Below are 15,427 nucleotides of genomic sequence, written 5' to 3' on the forward strand. Positions count from 1 at the left end.
AGACAAAAGTTGAAATTTTTGGAAGGTGTATGTCCCATTACATCTGGCTTAGAAGTAACACAGCATTTCAGAAAAGGAACATCATGCCAACAGTCAAATATGGTGGTGGTTGTGTGATGGTCTGGGTCTGTTTTGCAGCTTCAGGACCTGGAAGACTTGCTGTGGCAAATGGAACCATGAATTCTGCTGTCTACCAAAAAATCCTGAAGGAGAATATCCGGCCATCTGTTTGTGACCTCAAGCTGACGCGCGCTTGGGTTATGCAGCAGGACAATGATCCAAAACACAAAAAACAAAATTAAGACTTGGGAGTGGCCTAGTCAAAGTCCTGACCTTAATACAATTGAGATGCTGTGGCATGACCTTAAAAAGGCGGTTCATGCTCCGAAACCCTTCAATGTGGCCAAATTAGAACAATTTTGCAAAGATGAGTGGCCAAAATTCCTCTAGAATGTTGTAAAAGACTCATTGCCAGTTATCGCAAACACTTGATTGGAGTGGTTGCTGCTACGGGTGGCCCAAGCAGATATTAGGTTTAGGGGCAATCACTTTTTTATACAGGGCCCTGTAGGTTTGGATTTCTTTTTCCCTTAAGAATAAAGACCTTCATTTAAAAACTGCATTTTGGTGTGACGAACATGGAAAAGAATAAGAAATAAGGAAGGGGACAATCACTTTTTCACACCACTGTACTTAGTTCAATGTAAGAGTGATATGTCCCCTGTCCGGAGATGTCTGTATGGATTTTAATTTTTTTTTCTCTATGACAAAGTCCGTTTGACAGTTGTCTGTACCCATAATTTTGTCCCAATGTTTCAGACACCCTGCTAGAGCTCTTTGGAAAGTTTTGGATTGTTCCCTTATGTTTAGGAATATGGTTTAGGAATGAAGACTTTCATATTGACAACCAATTCAAGGAAATATAATGACTAGATATGAAAGGGAGCTGCTTTTGGTATTTGAGCACTAAACTGATGTGCAACCAGTCATTCGAGGATGCTATGTCCATAGTTCATTCTTTTCTCTTATAGAATTGTTATTACTTTTGAAAACCTTTTCTCGGTCTTTCATTCTTCTTCTGTCAAGTGTTAGTCTACATCATTTTTATTTCTTTCTTGACTGCTGGATTCTTTGTTGTTAATAATTGATCCAGGAAAGTAAATGCCGTCTACTACTTCTATGTCCTCACCCTCAATTCTACAGTTAGCTGCGTCTCCTGCTGTTACTCTCTTAAAATCGGTAGAATGGAATCTGATGCATTAATATTTTTCACCATAAATGGCAATATATTTATATTCTTTTAATATTTATCTTTATTTTTTGAATTTATAAAAGAGAAAAGGTAGTACAATCACAAAGGCACTAAATGGGACGAAACAGAAAAACGTACATTAAGAAACAGGATCTAAAATTCCATAAACAAAACCGCATAAACTGAATGGAATAATACAGTCAGAAGAATAAACAAAGAAAAGAGAAAGAAGCAAGAAGAAAAGGGGGAGAGGAGGAAACGAGATGTGGAAGGGTGTTCAAAGGTGAGGCCCAAACGTTACAGGCTCAGTTTTCCCCGATAAGAGCTTGATAGTCAGCAGAGGATCGAAATTCCAGCTAATAAAACCAGGTTTTGTAGAAACGTTGATCGTAGAGATGAGTTCCTCCATTGACATCACCTCATTCATTTTTGAAAACCAGAGGCTGATTGTCAGAGCGGTGTCTTTTTTTCAAAATCAGAGGGATGCACGCTCTTGCAGTTAAGTGTGTTAATATCGAATGTCTGTATATTTTTATGGGGATGTTGCAGTGATGGAAAAGGAAGAGAGACGGATTTAGGTCAGAAATGAGATCTGTGGTTTTATGTATTACTAGTTGTACTTTTTTCCAAAAAGGGGAGAAAAGCCTGCAAAGGTCAAAAAATATGTAACAGATCACCCTCTTCCACCCCACATCTCCAACACATGGGAATGACTTCTGGGAAAATAGAATGAAGGTGAATTGGGACCCTCTACCACTGGGAAGCAATTTATAGCCGACCTCATGAAAGCGAGAGCAGATGGATGATTTATGTGTTAAGGGGAAGATACGTCTCCACTGATCCTTCGACAGAGAGAGACTCAAATCTCCCTTCCATTGGTTTTGAAAACTGGTGTTAGGGTAGTCTGGAGGTTCGATCAGCAAGGAGTATGAGAAACCTAAAGTGTGCCTCTAAGGTCCTGTGCCCCAGCACGCAACTTCGAAAGTCGTCTTGTCTTTATTATAAAAATGTCTAGGAGGGAGTGAGTGAAAAAAGTAGGAAAGTTGACCGACTCTCCAGATTCCAGGAGAAAGGAAGTAGAGAGGCCGAGAAGGTGTTCCTTGAGGACCAAATATGTCCAACTCCAAAGTGAGACACTGTAAAACCATCCCTATTTAGGCAGATGCTAAAAACATTATCCTCTAATCCTGGGGGGGGGGAGTGGATAACCCAAAATGGGGTACGTGAAAGAGGATTGCAGCAAAATTTGAGAGCGAACTGTGGGAAGAGTACAACAGGCAATGGTAGCCCCGATCGTGGGATGTGTTTTAAGTGATTACACCAGAGACAAGTCCAACCAAGGAGTAGCAGTCAGAGGGATATTTGTGAAGCTTTGCTTAATCCTAACCCAAGCTTTCCCCCACTCCATTCCTACACTAGTCCAGGAGCAATGTATTTCTATAAAAAAGTCTCATTATATATATAATATAAATATAAATAATCCCTCATTATATATACGGTTCCCCTCTTGCTGGTCATGGCCAATAATAGGTCTACAGTACCAGTCCAATTACTATTGGTGACCATGTGACTCGATGATATAACCATTGTACAGAAATGTTCTCCGTATATGCGGTTTGGAGGTTGGGGGGGTCAATGTGGCTGCAACCAAAGTGGAACTTTATGATACGTATCATAAAGGATAAAGAGTTAGACTGCAGCTGTGGCTGGTCTCCTAGGCAAGGAGTGCAGCAGTTACAAGCTATTTGTTATAGGGCTTGTAAGCCCTGCTCTAAAGCTGGCCAGTTTCTTTGCTCCCATGCTCCTCTGATGCTTTAGAGGCAAAGTTGAATTTGCTTATAGTATTCAAAAACACACCGGCCAGCAGCGTGACAATCATGCTGGTCCAAACTGCATTTCAATAAAAAGCACACCACCCCAAGCAAGCAGGAAGCCAGAAGGCAGGGCAAGTCAAGTTGAGAAAGGGTCAATTCTTAAAAAATAATTTAATTCCAGACAACCCCTTTAAAGCAGATCCCTCACTTAATTTGAGCATTAGATATCTCAAAAGTTTTTAATATTGGATCTTTAATATTATATTTAGTAAGCAGCAGCTTTGTCCCAATAGGTTCTCCTGGAGTAGTTTACTGCAGTCCTATGTCTTATATTATTTTAGTACATTGTGAACTTTCAGTAAACTTTCTTCATACTACTGTAATGAGAGTCAACAGGCAAATGACAGCAGAGCTGAGATATGAGCAAAGGTCACCAAGATTGGGGGTAACCCACCCAAAATGATCTCACAGGAGTAATATCAATGTCAAGCAAAGATATTGCTCCAAATTGGGAGCACAGTTCAATAATTGCAAGAAAGCAGGCACAATAATTGATAAGTTTTACATTTTGTAAAAAAAAAATATATGGTAGTAACTTTGTTTTTCCTCTCAAGTGGGGAAACAAACATGGTTGGACTCCATAAACTGTTGTCTATTTCTCCGTTTAGTGTATACCAATTATAACCATATCAGAACCTGTATTTTTGGCCCCTCATATTCACTAGACTTTCTTTCTTACCTTCTCCCCAGGGCATACTTCCCATCGATCCCAGATCCACTGGTAGGTCAGAGGTATGTCCCATGGTGACAACATACTCTGTGTGTGGGAATGTACTGTGGGGGCATCATACTGTGTGTGGGGGGTCTACCCTATGGGGACATCATACTGTGTGTGGGGTATTGTACTGTGCGAACATCATACTGTGTAGGGAAATGTGTACTGTGGAGACATCATACTGTGTATGTGGAATGTACTGTGTGGACATCATACTGTGTGTGGGGAAATGTACTGTGGGGAAATGTACTGTGGGGACATCATACTGTGTGTGGGGAAATATACTGTGTGTGGAATGTACTGTGGGGACATCATACTGTGTGTGGGTAATGTACTGTAGAAATATACTGTGTGTGGAAATGTACTGTGGAGACATCATACTGTGTGTGGGGAAATGTACTGTGGAGACATCATACTGTGTGTGTGGAATGCACTGTGGGGACATCATACTGTGTGTGTGGAATGTACTGTGGGGACATCATACTGTGTGTGGAGGGAATGTACTGTGGGGACATCATAATGTGTGTGGAGGGAATGTACTGTGGGGACATCATAATGTGTGTGGAGGGAATGTACTGTGGGGACATCATACTGTGTGTGGAGGGAATGTACTGTGGGGGCATCATACTGTGTGTGGAATGTACTGTGGGGACATCATACTATGTGTGGGGAATGTACTGTGGGGACATCATACTGTGTGGGGAAATGTACTGTGGAGACATCATACTGTGTGTAGAATGTACTGTGGAGACATCATACTGTGTGTAGAATGTACTGTGGAGACATCATACTGTGTGTGGAATGTACTGTGGAGACATCATACTGTGTGTGTGGAATGTACTGTGGGGACATCATACTGTGTGTGGAGGGAATGTACTGTGGGGACATCATAATGTGTGTGGAGGGAATGTACTGTGGGGACATCATAATGTGTGTGGAGGGAATGTACTGTGGGGACATCATACTGTGTGTGGAGGGAATGTACTGTGGGGGCATCATACTGTGTGTGGAATGTACTGTGGGGACATCATACTATGTGTGGGGAATGTACTGTGGGGACATCATACTGTGTGGGGAAATGTACTGTGGAGACATCATACTGTGTGTAGAATGTACTGTGGAGACATCATACTGTGTGTAGAATGTACTGTGGAGACATCATACTGTGTGTGGAATGTACTGTGGGGACATCATACTGTGTGTGGAATGTACTGTGGGACATCATACTGTGTGTGGAATGTACTGTGGGGACATCATACTGTGTGTGGAGGGAATGTACTGTGGGGACATCATACTGTGTGGGGAAATGTACTGTGGAGACATCATACTGTGTGTAGAATGTACTGTGGGAACATCATACTGTGTGTGTGGGGAATGTTCTGTGGGGACATCATACTGTGTGTGGAATGTACTGTGGGGACATCATACTGTGTAGGGAAATGTACTGTGGAGACATTATACTCTGTGTGGGGAATGTACTGTGAGGACATCATACTGTGTGGGGAATGTACTGTGGGGACATCATACTGTGTGTGGAGGGAATGTACTGTGGGGACATCATACTGTGTGGGGAAATGTACTGTGGAGACATCATGCTGTGTGTAGAATGTACTGTGGGGACATCATACTGTGTGTGTGGAATGTACTGTGGGGACATCATACTGTGTGTGGAGGGAATGTACTGTGGGGACATCATACTGTGTGTGGAGGGAATGTACTGTGGGGGCATCATACTGTGTGTGGAATGTACTGTGGGGGCATCATACTGTGTGTGGGGAATGTACTGTGGGGACATCATACTATGTGGGGAAATGTACTGTAGGGACATCATACTGTGTGTGGAATGTACTGTGGGGACATCATACTGTGTGTGGAATGTACTGTGGGGACATCATACTGTGTGTGGAATGTACTGTGGGGACATCATACTGTGTGTGGAATGTACTGTGGGGACATCATACTGTGTGTGGAATGTACTGTGGGGACATCATACTGTGTGTGGAATGTACTGTGGGGACATCATACTGTGTGTGGAATGTACTGTGGGGACATCATACTGTGTGGGGAAATGTACTGTGGAGACATCATACTGTGTGTAGAATGTACTGTGGAGACATCATACTGTGTGTAGAATGTACTGTGGAGACATACTGTGTGTAGAATGTACTGTGGGGACATCATACTGTGTGTGGAATGTACTGTGGGGACATCATACTGTGTGTGGAATGTACTGTGGGGACATCATACTGTGTGTGGAATGTTCTGTGGGAACATCATACTGTGTGTGTGGGGAATGTTCTGTGGGGACATTATACTCTGTGTGGGGAATGTACTGTAGGGACATCATACTGTGTGGGGAAATGTACTGTGGAGACATCATTCTGTGTGTAGAATGTACTGTGGGGACATCATACTGTGTGTGGGGAATGTACTGTGGGGACATTATACTTTGTGTGGGGAATGTACTGTGGGGACATTATACTTTGGGGAATGTACTGTGGGGACATTATATTCTGTGTGGGGAATGTACTGTGGAGACATTATATTCTGTGTGGGGAATGTACTGTGGAGACATTATACTCTGTGTGGGGAATGTACTGTGGAGACATCATACTGTGTGTAGGATGTACTGTGGGGACATCATACTGTGTGGGGAAATGTACTGTGGAGACATTATACTCTGTGTGGGGAATGTACTGTGGGGACATTATATTCTGTGTGGGGAATGTACTGTGGAGACATCATACTGTGTGTATCACGGGTGTGTCCGGTTTGATAGACAGTCATAAGGGGTCCGGCTGTAGAAGGTCGCTGCATTTGGCCTTGAAAACATCTTCCTGTTCCTTTCATGATCCCTCTCTCTATAGGACACAGCAGTGATCCTCACCTTGCTTGGGGATTATACCTTTCGGACCTAGCAGTGATCCTCCCCTTCTGCTGGTAATTTTCACACCCTTGCTGAATGCTTAAATACACTCAGTTTCTTCAGAGAGTTGCTGGTGAAAAAGAGTTCTTATCTATTCAGGCTTGGAATTCTAGTAGTCGGCTAGAATTTTCGTAGAGTTCCTTTTGTGGATTGTTGCCTTGTTTTCCCTGGTGTCATCTTTAAGCTAAGTGTATTCCCTTGTTTGTTTCCCTTGTGTGTACTTTAGTTTGCAGTGGGGCTGACTAGTGCTGACCTCTCCCACTCCCTACCTATGGTCTACTTTTAGGTTCAGCTAGGGGCCAAGTTTCCTTCTCGGCGATAGGTGCAAAACCTATACAGGGGCCATAGGGGAGTCAGGGTTCGTCGTTTGAGCTGTTTAGGGGTCTCCACTTCCCCTTTCCGAACTTCCCCCCATTTTCCTGTCATTATACGCTGGGTTCTATCCATGCTCAGCATGACAGTGTGTGTGGAACGTATTGTGTGGAATATACTGTGGGGACATCATACTGTGTGTCAGGGGAATGTACTGTGGGGACATTATACTGTGTGTGGAATGTACTGTGGGGACATCATACTGTGTGGGGGGTGAATGTACTGTGGGGCATCATACTGTCTGTGGGGAATGTACTGTGGAGACATCATACTGTGTGTGGGAATGTACTGTGGAGACATCATACTGTGTGTGGGAATGTACTGTGGGGACATCATACTGTGTGTGGGGGGAATGTACTGTGGGAGAAATCATACTGTGTGTGGGGGGAATGTACTGTGGGAGAAATCATACTGTGTGTGTGGAATGTATTGTGGGAGAAATCATACTGTGTGTGTGGAATGTACTGTGGGGACATCATACTGTGTGTGGGGTATTGTACTGTGGGGATATCATACTGTGTGTGTGGGAATGTACTGTGGGGACATCATACTGTGTGTGGGAATGTATTGTGGGAGAAATCATACTGTGTGTGTGGGAATGTACTGTGGGGACTTCATACTGTTCGGGAGAATGTACTGTGGGGACATTATACTGTGTGTGGAGGGAATGTACTGTGGGCACATCATACTGTGTGTGTGGGGGGAATGTACTGTGGGGACATTATACTGTGTGTGGAGGGAATGTACTGTGGGGATATCATACTGTGTGTGGAGGGAATGTACTGTGGGGACATTATACTGTGTGTGGGGTATTGTACTGTGGGGACATCATACTGTGTGTGGAGGGAATGTACTGTGGGCACATCATACTGTGTGTGTGTGGGGGGAATGTACTGTGGAGGGAATGTACTGTGGGGATATCATACTGTGTGTGGAGGGAATGTAATGTGGGGACATTATACTGTGTGTGGGGTATTGTACTGTGGGGACATCATACTGTGTGTGTGGAATATACTGTGGGGACATCATACTGTGTGTGGAGGGAATGTACTGTGGGGACATCATACTGTGTGTGGAGGGAATGTACTGTGGGGACATCATACTGTGTGTGGAGGGAATGTACTGTGGGGACATCATACTGTGTGTGGAGGGAATGTACTGTGGGGACATTATACTGTGTGTGGAGGGAATGTACTGTGAGGACATTATACTGTGTGTGGGGGAATGTACTGTGGGGACATTATACTGTGTGTGGAGGGAATGTACTGTGGGGACATTATACTGTGTGTGCAGGGAATGTACTGTGCGGACATCATACTGTGTGTGGAGGGAATGTACTGTGGGGACATCATACTGTGTGTGGAGGGAATGTACTGTGGGGACATTATACTGTGTGTGGAGGGAATGTACTGTGAGGACATTATACTGTGTGTGGGGGAATGTACTGTGGGGACATTATACTGTGTGTGGAGGGAATGTACTGTGATGACATCATACTGTGTATGGAGGGAATGTACTGTGGGGACATTATACTGTGTGTGGAGGGAATGTACTGTGGGGACATCATACTGTGTGTGGAGGGAATGTACTGTGGGGACATCATACTGTGTGTGGAGGGAATGTACTGTGGGGACATTATACTGTGTGTGGAGGGAATGTACTGTGAGGACATTATACTGTGTGTGGGGGAATGTACTGTGGGGACATTATACTGTGTGTGGAGGGAATGTACTGTGGGGACATTATACTGTGTGTGGAGGGAATGTACTGTGATGACATCATACTGTGTATGGAGGGAATGTACTGTGGGGACATTATACTGTGTGTGGAGGGAATGTACTGTGATGACATCATACTGTGTATGGAGGGAATGTACTGTGGGGACATTATACTGTGTGTGGAGGGAATGTACTGTGATGACATCATACTGTGTATGGAGGGAATGTACTGTGGGGACATTATACTGTGTGTGGGGGAATGTACTGTGGGGACATCATACTGTGTGTGTGGAATGTACTGTGGAGACATCATACTGTGTGTGGGGAAATACACTATGAAGACATTATACTGTGTGTTGGGGCACTGTGATATGCCTTTAAAGCAATACTGTACCGTGTGGGAATATTAATGGACTTCATAAGGAGCAATATTTCTGTGTGGGTGCATATGAAGGACTGAGCAAGATTAGGGTATTGGATTGGCAAAAATTAAAAATTGCTGCAGCGTGCTACACAGTATGTGTCCCCCTTTCTTATCTTTTAAAGTTGGGAAGGATGCCCCTAGGCATCACTCGTTCCATACGCCTGTGGGATGTGGGGAGACTTCCACTCTGCAGGAAGATTCCACCTCCCACGTGTTTGGCACTGACAATTGCAATGATTGGCAACCTCTCTGTTTGACTTTGGAGGAATACACAGTAACCGCTGCCGCAACTAAGTTTGTTATCTGTGGGAAATCTTCCCCTAACTCAAGGGTCTTGGCATTTTTGCTCACGCTTTACACTTCTAAAGCACTGTAACTCACCCTCTTAAAAAAGAAAAGCCTAACACATCCGATGCAATGACATCCAGGCCCTTCCTGGACAATGGACCCCATGATCGTAGCAGTTAATAACATGGCCTCTATGTTAAATGCCCCTGGCACTATGTTACCCAACTAGTAGGAGACTATCATTGCCCTAACATTAAGAAGTAAGACAGAGTTTGCATAAAACATATACAGTTATGTGCAAAATAATAGCAGTCTAACATCACTAATATATTTAATTACTGTTTTTTGCAGAAAAGATCATAGAAAATGGGAAAAAGTTCATTACTATGTGTAGGTGAGTAATGGGCAACCAATCAACAGTCATGACATGCACGCTGCTGATTGGTTGTAATTTAATGAAAGGGGGTTTTCTAATTAATAGCAGTGTGGAGTTCAAATAGTGAAGTCATTAATTCTGTGAAGAAACAGGTGTGAATTATGGTTCTTATTTAAAGAAGGAGGGTAGCAAATGTTGTACCTGCTGGTTTTAGCCCTTGCTCAGTGAATATAATGGGACGTTCCAGACATTGTACCGAAGGAGAAAGAACTTTGACCGAGAAGTTGATTGGAGAGGGGAAAACATATAAAGAAGCGCAGACAATAATTGGCTGCTCAGCTAAAAAGATTTCTTAGGCTGTGTGCACACGATGCGTTTTTAATGCGTTTCCGCAGCGTTTTTGCGGGAACGCTGCGGAAACGCATTGAAAACGCATGGTAGAAGGGCAGCAATGTTCCCCAATGATAAGCCGCATGTGCTGTGCCCATGATGCGGATTTTTCCGCAGCGTTTATGCTGCGCTCAAAAATCCGCAGCATGTCCATTAATTTTGCGGAAATGCGGCGTTTTCGCCGCCATTGACTTGCATTGGAACGCGCCAATACCGCAAGACTGCATTTGTACTTGCGTTATTGGCGCTTTCTAATGTGCGGATAGTACCCGGGTGTGGAGAAGATGAGACTCTCCTCCGGACCCGGGTACCATTAAAAAGCTGTAAAAAAAAGAATAAAATAAAAAATAAGATGTATTCACCTTCCGACAGCCCCCGGTCTCCTTCCCTTTGCTTGCGTGCAAGACTGAAGGACCTTCGGTGACGTCACAGTCATGTGACCGCAGGCCCTTCAGCGCTGTGTCTCGCGATATCCCGGCAGCCAGGAACAAGCCAGGAACGAACGCGGCAGCACACGCCGGGCCATCGGAGGGTAAGTATAGGTTTATTTTTTTATTTTTAAACATTCTTACGGTCACACTATATAAATCCATGCCGGTTGCATGGATTTATATAGTGTGACCTAGTTGTCAAGCACTTTCCAGGTGATGCTAAAATCGCCTGGAAGGCGCTTGTCAACCCGCATGCGGAAATGCATGTGAATCCGCATGTATTCCGAAGGAAAAACGCATGTACAATCCGCATGCGTTTTTTCTGCCAGGGAGATGCAGAAATGATGCAGAAATTTTCTGCTTCATTTCTGCATCGTGGGCACATACCCTAATGCTTTAAAATGGCAAACAAAACCCGAAACACGTGGTAGGAAAAGAAATACGACAATCCGCATAGATCATAGAATCATTCGAATGGCAAAGAAGCATCCAATGATCAGCTCCAGGGAGATGAAAGAAGATCTTCAGTTACCCATGAGCCCTGCTACCATCAGAAGATCCTACGTGAAGCCAAACTATTTGCAAGAAACCCTCGTGAAGTGCCATTGCTGAAAAAAAGACCTGTTGAAAAGGTTACAGTTTGCCAAAGAACATATTGACTAACCTGAAGAGAAGTGACCCAACATGCTTTGGACAGATGAGAGAAAGATTGTTCTTATTGGGTCCAAAGGCAGCAGACAGTGAGACCACCCATAAACAATGAATTCAAGCCACAGTACACTGAGATGACTGTAAAACATGGAGGTGCAAGCATAACGGTTTGGAGACGTTTCTCATACTATGGAGTTGGGCCCATTTATCGCATACCAGTCACCATGGACCAGTTTGAATATATCAAAATACTGGAAGAGGTGATGTTGCCTTACGCTGAAGAAGAAATGCTCTTGAAATGTGTGTGTCAGCAGAACAACGACCCGAAGCACACCAGCATTTGGGCAACATCCTTGTTTCAGGCCAAAAAGATTGATTTTATAAAGTGGCCGCCCGATCCCCAGACGTCAATCTGATTGAGAATTTGTGGAGTGACATAAAAAAATGCTGTTTTTTGTACAAAACCTAAGAATGCAAAAGACCTGTGGATTGTAGTGCGGTCAGCCTGGGATGGAATATCTGTTCGCAGGTGTCAGATGTTAGGTGACTCCATGCCACACAGATGTAAAGCCATTATCAGAAATAAAGGTCTTACAACTAAATATTAGTTCAATGATTAACAGGAAAGCGAAGTCTGGAAACAAATTTCGGTTTACACTGTAAATATTCGAGTTTGTTAATGACAATGCAGACATTGCTATTTTTTGAGCAGCCTATTATTCCTTTTTCTTCCTTTTCAGTTTAAAAATTTATATTTTTGTTAATGTTTTCATTCTGGAAATAAATGTGCAGCTCCCAGTGCCTTTGTGATATGGAAATAAATGCTATTATGAGGATTGAGTTTTTTCTCAGTTGTTTTAGACACACTGCTATTATTTTGCACATAACTGTACAGTACTAAAAATGTCTGATTAACCCCTTAACATCCGCCGTAACACATTTTCATGCCTCAGCGCCGCTCTTTCACGAGTCGGAGGAATAAGGCTGTAGCGACCCCCAGCGTTGGAAATTCTCCCGGGTCTCAGCTACCGGGGGGTAGTAGAGACCCTGGAGAACATGATCAGGGCCGTTTTTTCCAGTCCCCAATCACGTGATCGCCGTTATTCAGTGAATAGCGGCGATTGCGAAAAAAAAAGTGTTTTTCCGCGGTTACAATGATTTCTCTCTCCTCTGACATGATATACATGTCAGAGGAGAGAGAAATGAAGCCCCCCGAGCCCACCCGGTACCTCCGCTCTCCCCCACATCTCCTGATCCATCCCCCGGCCCTCCGTCATCTACCTGTAAAAAAAAAAAAAAAAATGACAGGCGCATGCGTAGTGCGCCCTCTGAGGTCTGCTTGCTGGTGCCCGGCAACAATAAGGAATTTTCACTATTGGTTCCTTAGGGTTTATCACGGTGATCAAAAGAAAAAAAAATCAAATCCACCTTTGTCACCCCCTTAGTTAGAGGAAAATTATAAAATAAATATTTTTTTTCCGGTTGGGGTTAGGATTAGGGGTTGTGTGTTGGGGTTGGGATTTTTTCAAAAGTAAAGAAAACGATGACGATATGACAACGAATGTTGAGCACAAGTGCTCGTTTATTGAGTTTGCATCGGGTGCTCGGGTATGCACCGAGTATCGCGGGTGCTCGAGTGACATGCTCGAGTCCCCGCCCCACATGTTTCGCGGCTGTTATACCCTGCATGTTTTTTTTGGGTGTCTAGCAGCCGCTAATTATGTGGGGCGGGGACTCGAGCATGTCACTCGAGCACCCGCGATACTCGGTGCATACCCGAGCACCCAATGCAAACTCAATAAACGAGCACTTGTGCTCAACACTAATGACAAGATATTCAATATGACAAGCTAATGTTATCAAATTCTGTGTTGTAGCTTTGGGTTCAAAATGCTCATTATACCCCTTGATAAAATCCTTGAGGGGTGTAGTTTCCAAAATGTGGTCAATTGTGGGGGGTTTCCACTGTTTATTTAGGCACATCAGGGGCTCTTCAAACTCTAATTAGACCTGCAAATTTTACATTAAAAAGCCAAACCGTGCTCCTTAGCTTCCGAGTCTTGCCGTGCGCCCAAACAGTGTTTTTTCCCCATATATTGGGTATTGGCGTACACAGGAGAAATTGCACAACAATTCTCGGGGTCCATTTTCTCCTTTTAACCTTGTGAAAATAAAAAATTTGCAGCTAAAAGATCATTTTTGTGGAAAAAGTTTGATTTTCACTGCTCTACATTATAAACTTCTGTGAAGAATCTGGAGGTTCAAGTTGCTCACCACACATCTAGATAAGTTCCTTGAGGGGTCCAGTTTCCAAAATGGTGTCACTTGTGGGGGATTTCACTGTTTAGGCACATATTCCATCCAATTTTGCATTCAAAAAGTCAAATGCCGCTCCTTCCAATCCGAGCCCTGCCATGCGCCCAAACTGTGGTTTTCCCCCACATATGGGGTACCAGCGTACTCAGGAGAAATTGCACAACAAATTTTGTTGTCCATTTTCTCTTGTTACCCTTGCGAAAATAAAAATAAATGGGGTCAGAATAAAAACTTGTGTGAAAAAAAGTTAAATGTTAATTTTTTCCTTCCACGTTGCTTCCGTTCCGGAGAAGCACCTGAAGGGTTAATATAAACTTCTTGAATGTGGTTTTGAGCATCTTGAGGGGTGCAGTTTTTAGAATAGTGTCACTTTTGGGGATTTTCTGTCATATAGGCCCCTCAAAGTCACTTCAAATGTGATGTGGTCTCTAAAAAAAAATGGTTTTGTAAATTTTGTTGGAAAAATGAGAAATCGCTGACCAAATTTTACCCCTTACAAGTTCCTAACAAAAAAAATGTTGTTGCAAAAATTGTGCTTATGTAAAGTAGAGCTGTGGGAAATGTTATTTATGAAATATTTGGTGTGACTTATCTCTCTGATTTAAGGGCATAAAAATTCAAAGTTTGAAAATTGCTAAATTTTCGCCAAATTTCCATTTTTTTCACAAATAATAAACGCAAGTCATATCAAAGAAATGTTACCACTATCATGAAGTATAATATGTCACAAAAGAAAGAAAACAATCTCAGAATCAGGGGGATCTGTTAAAGCGTTCCAGAGTTATTACCTCATAAAGTGACAGTGGTCAGAATTGTAAAATTTAGCCTGGTCATTAAGGACATAATTGGCTCCGTCACTAAGGGGTAAATGCGGGTCCCACCATATAGACCTGCATTTTTTTAAAAAATGGGACCCAGCGTGCTCTGTCAGGATTGGGAAAGTGGCTGAGGATGTGCGTCTTTGCCTATTAATTTCTGTGAGTGCATCTCCATTCATTTCTGCCCTGTATATATGCTCGCTCAGCAATTTTTGGATCTACCATACAAATTAATGGAGAGAGCTGCGCATGCGTGACCACGTCCCCATTCCTGACACAGTGAGACAGGGCCTTTTTCTCAATACAGATACACCCACATCTATATGTGTTCTCTATTGATATGTCAGAAATGTACAACCCCTTGAAACGTTTTAACTTACTTGACAGAACATAGAGAAAACAGGATGTGAGCAAGCCGCCTTAGGCTTAATGCACACACTGGACTACAGAGGCATATTGAGCTGTAGGCTCTGCACATGTCACCGTATGGCACCTTCAAACAGCATCATATTACCAAGATATTCTCCCCTATTCTCTCGTAATCTAATGAAACATTGGACAGGAAAATGCCTGTGTATATGCTCTTTTTAACCACCATACTCTGCATACATTTTTGAATGGTGCTGTGAAGACCCGGGGTCTTCCATGGTCGTAACACTACTCAGACAACACAGGGTGAGGGTAAAACAGTGTGGCAATATTTTATTGAACCAGCAATCGGACAATAAACACATAGAACAGTCCCAGCAAATACCCAAGATGGTACAACATTACATAGTCTCACTCTTCCGCTGGCTCACCGGGGATAGAACAACTGTCACTTTGGGACTTCCAGGGCCAACTACCTCAATCAGTGGCCCCCCACTTTTGGTGGGC

At 43.3% G+C, this 15,427-nt stretch overlaps 1 protein-coding gene across 12 annotated transcripts in view; it reads left to right on the forward strand.

Annotated features, from left to right (window-relative positions):
- The window catches only part of TMEM121 (transmembrane protein 121), a 160,695-nt gene that overhangs the window by 47,204 nt on the left and 98,064 nt on the right, over positions 1 to 15,427 (forward strand). For 2 of the 12 annotated variants that reach the window (XM_073637583.1, XM_073637579.1), the window contains 2 exons: positions 3,817 to 3,858; positions 9,921 to 9,963. The exons of 1 other annotated variant lie outside the window; for it this stretch is intronic. The gene's annotated coding sequence lies outside the window, so the exon portion shown is untranslated. Of the gene's footprint in view, positions 1 to 1,335; positions 1,536 to 3,816; positions 3,859 to 9,920; positions 9,964 to 15,427 lie in introns of all 12 variants that reach the window. 9 more of the 12 variants (XM_073637588.1, XM_073637584.1, XM_073637589.1 and 6 more) reach the window with 6 other exon arrangements.

Source organism: Phyllobates terribilis, unplaced genomic scaffold, assembly GCF_046119375.1.
Source record: "Phyllobates terribilis strain yellow unplaced genomic scaffold, ASM4611937v1 Scaffold_7__3_contigs__length_470593459, whole genome shotgun sequence".
Taxonomy (NCBI): Eukaryota; Metazoa; Chordata; class Amphibia; order Anura; family Dendrobatidae; genus Phyllobates; species Phyllobates terribilis.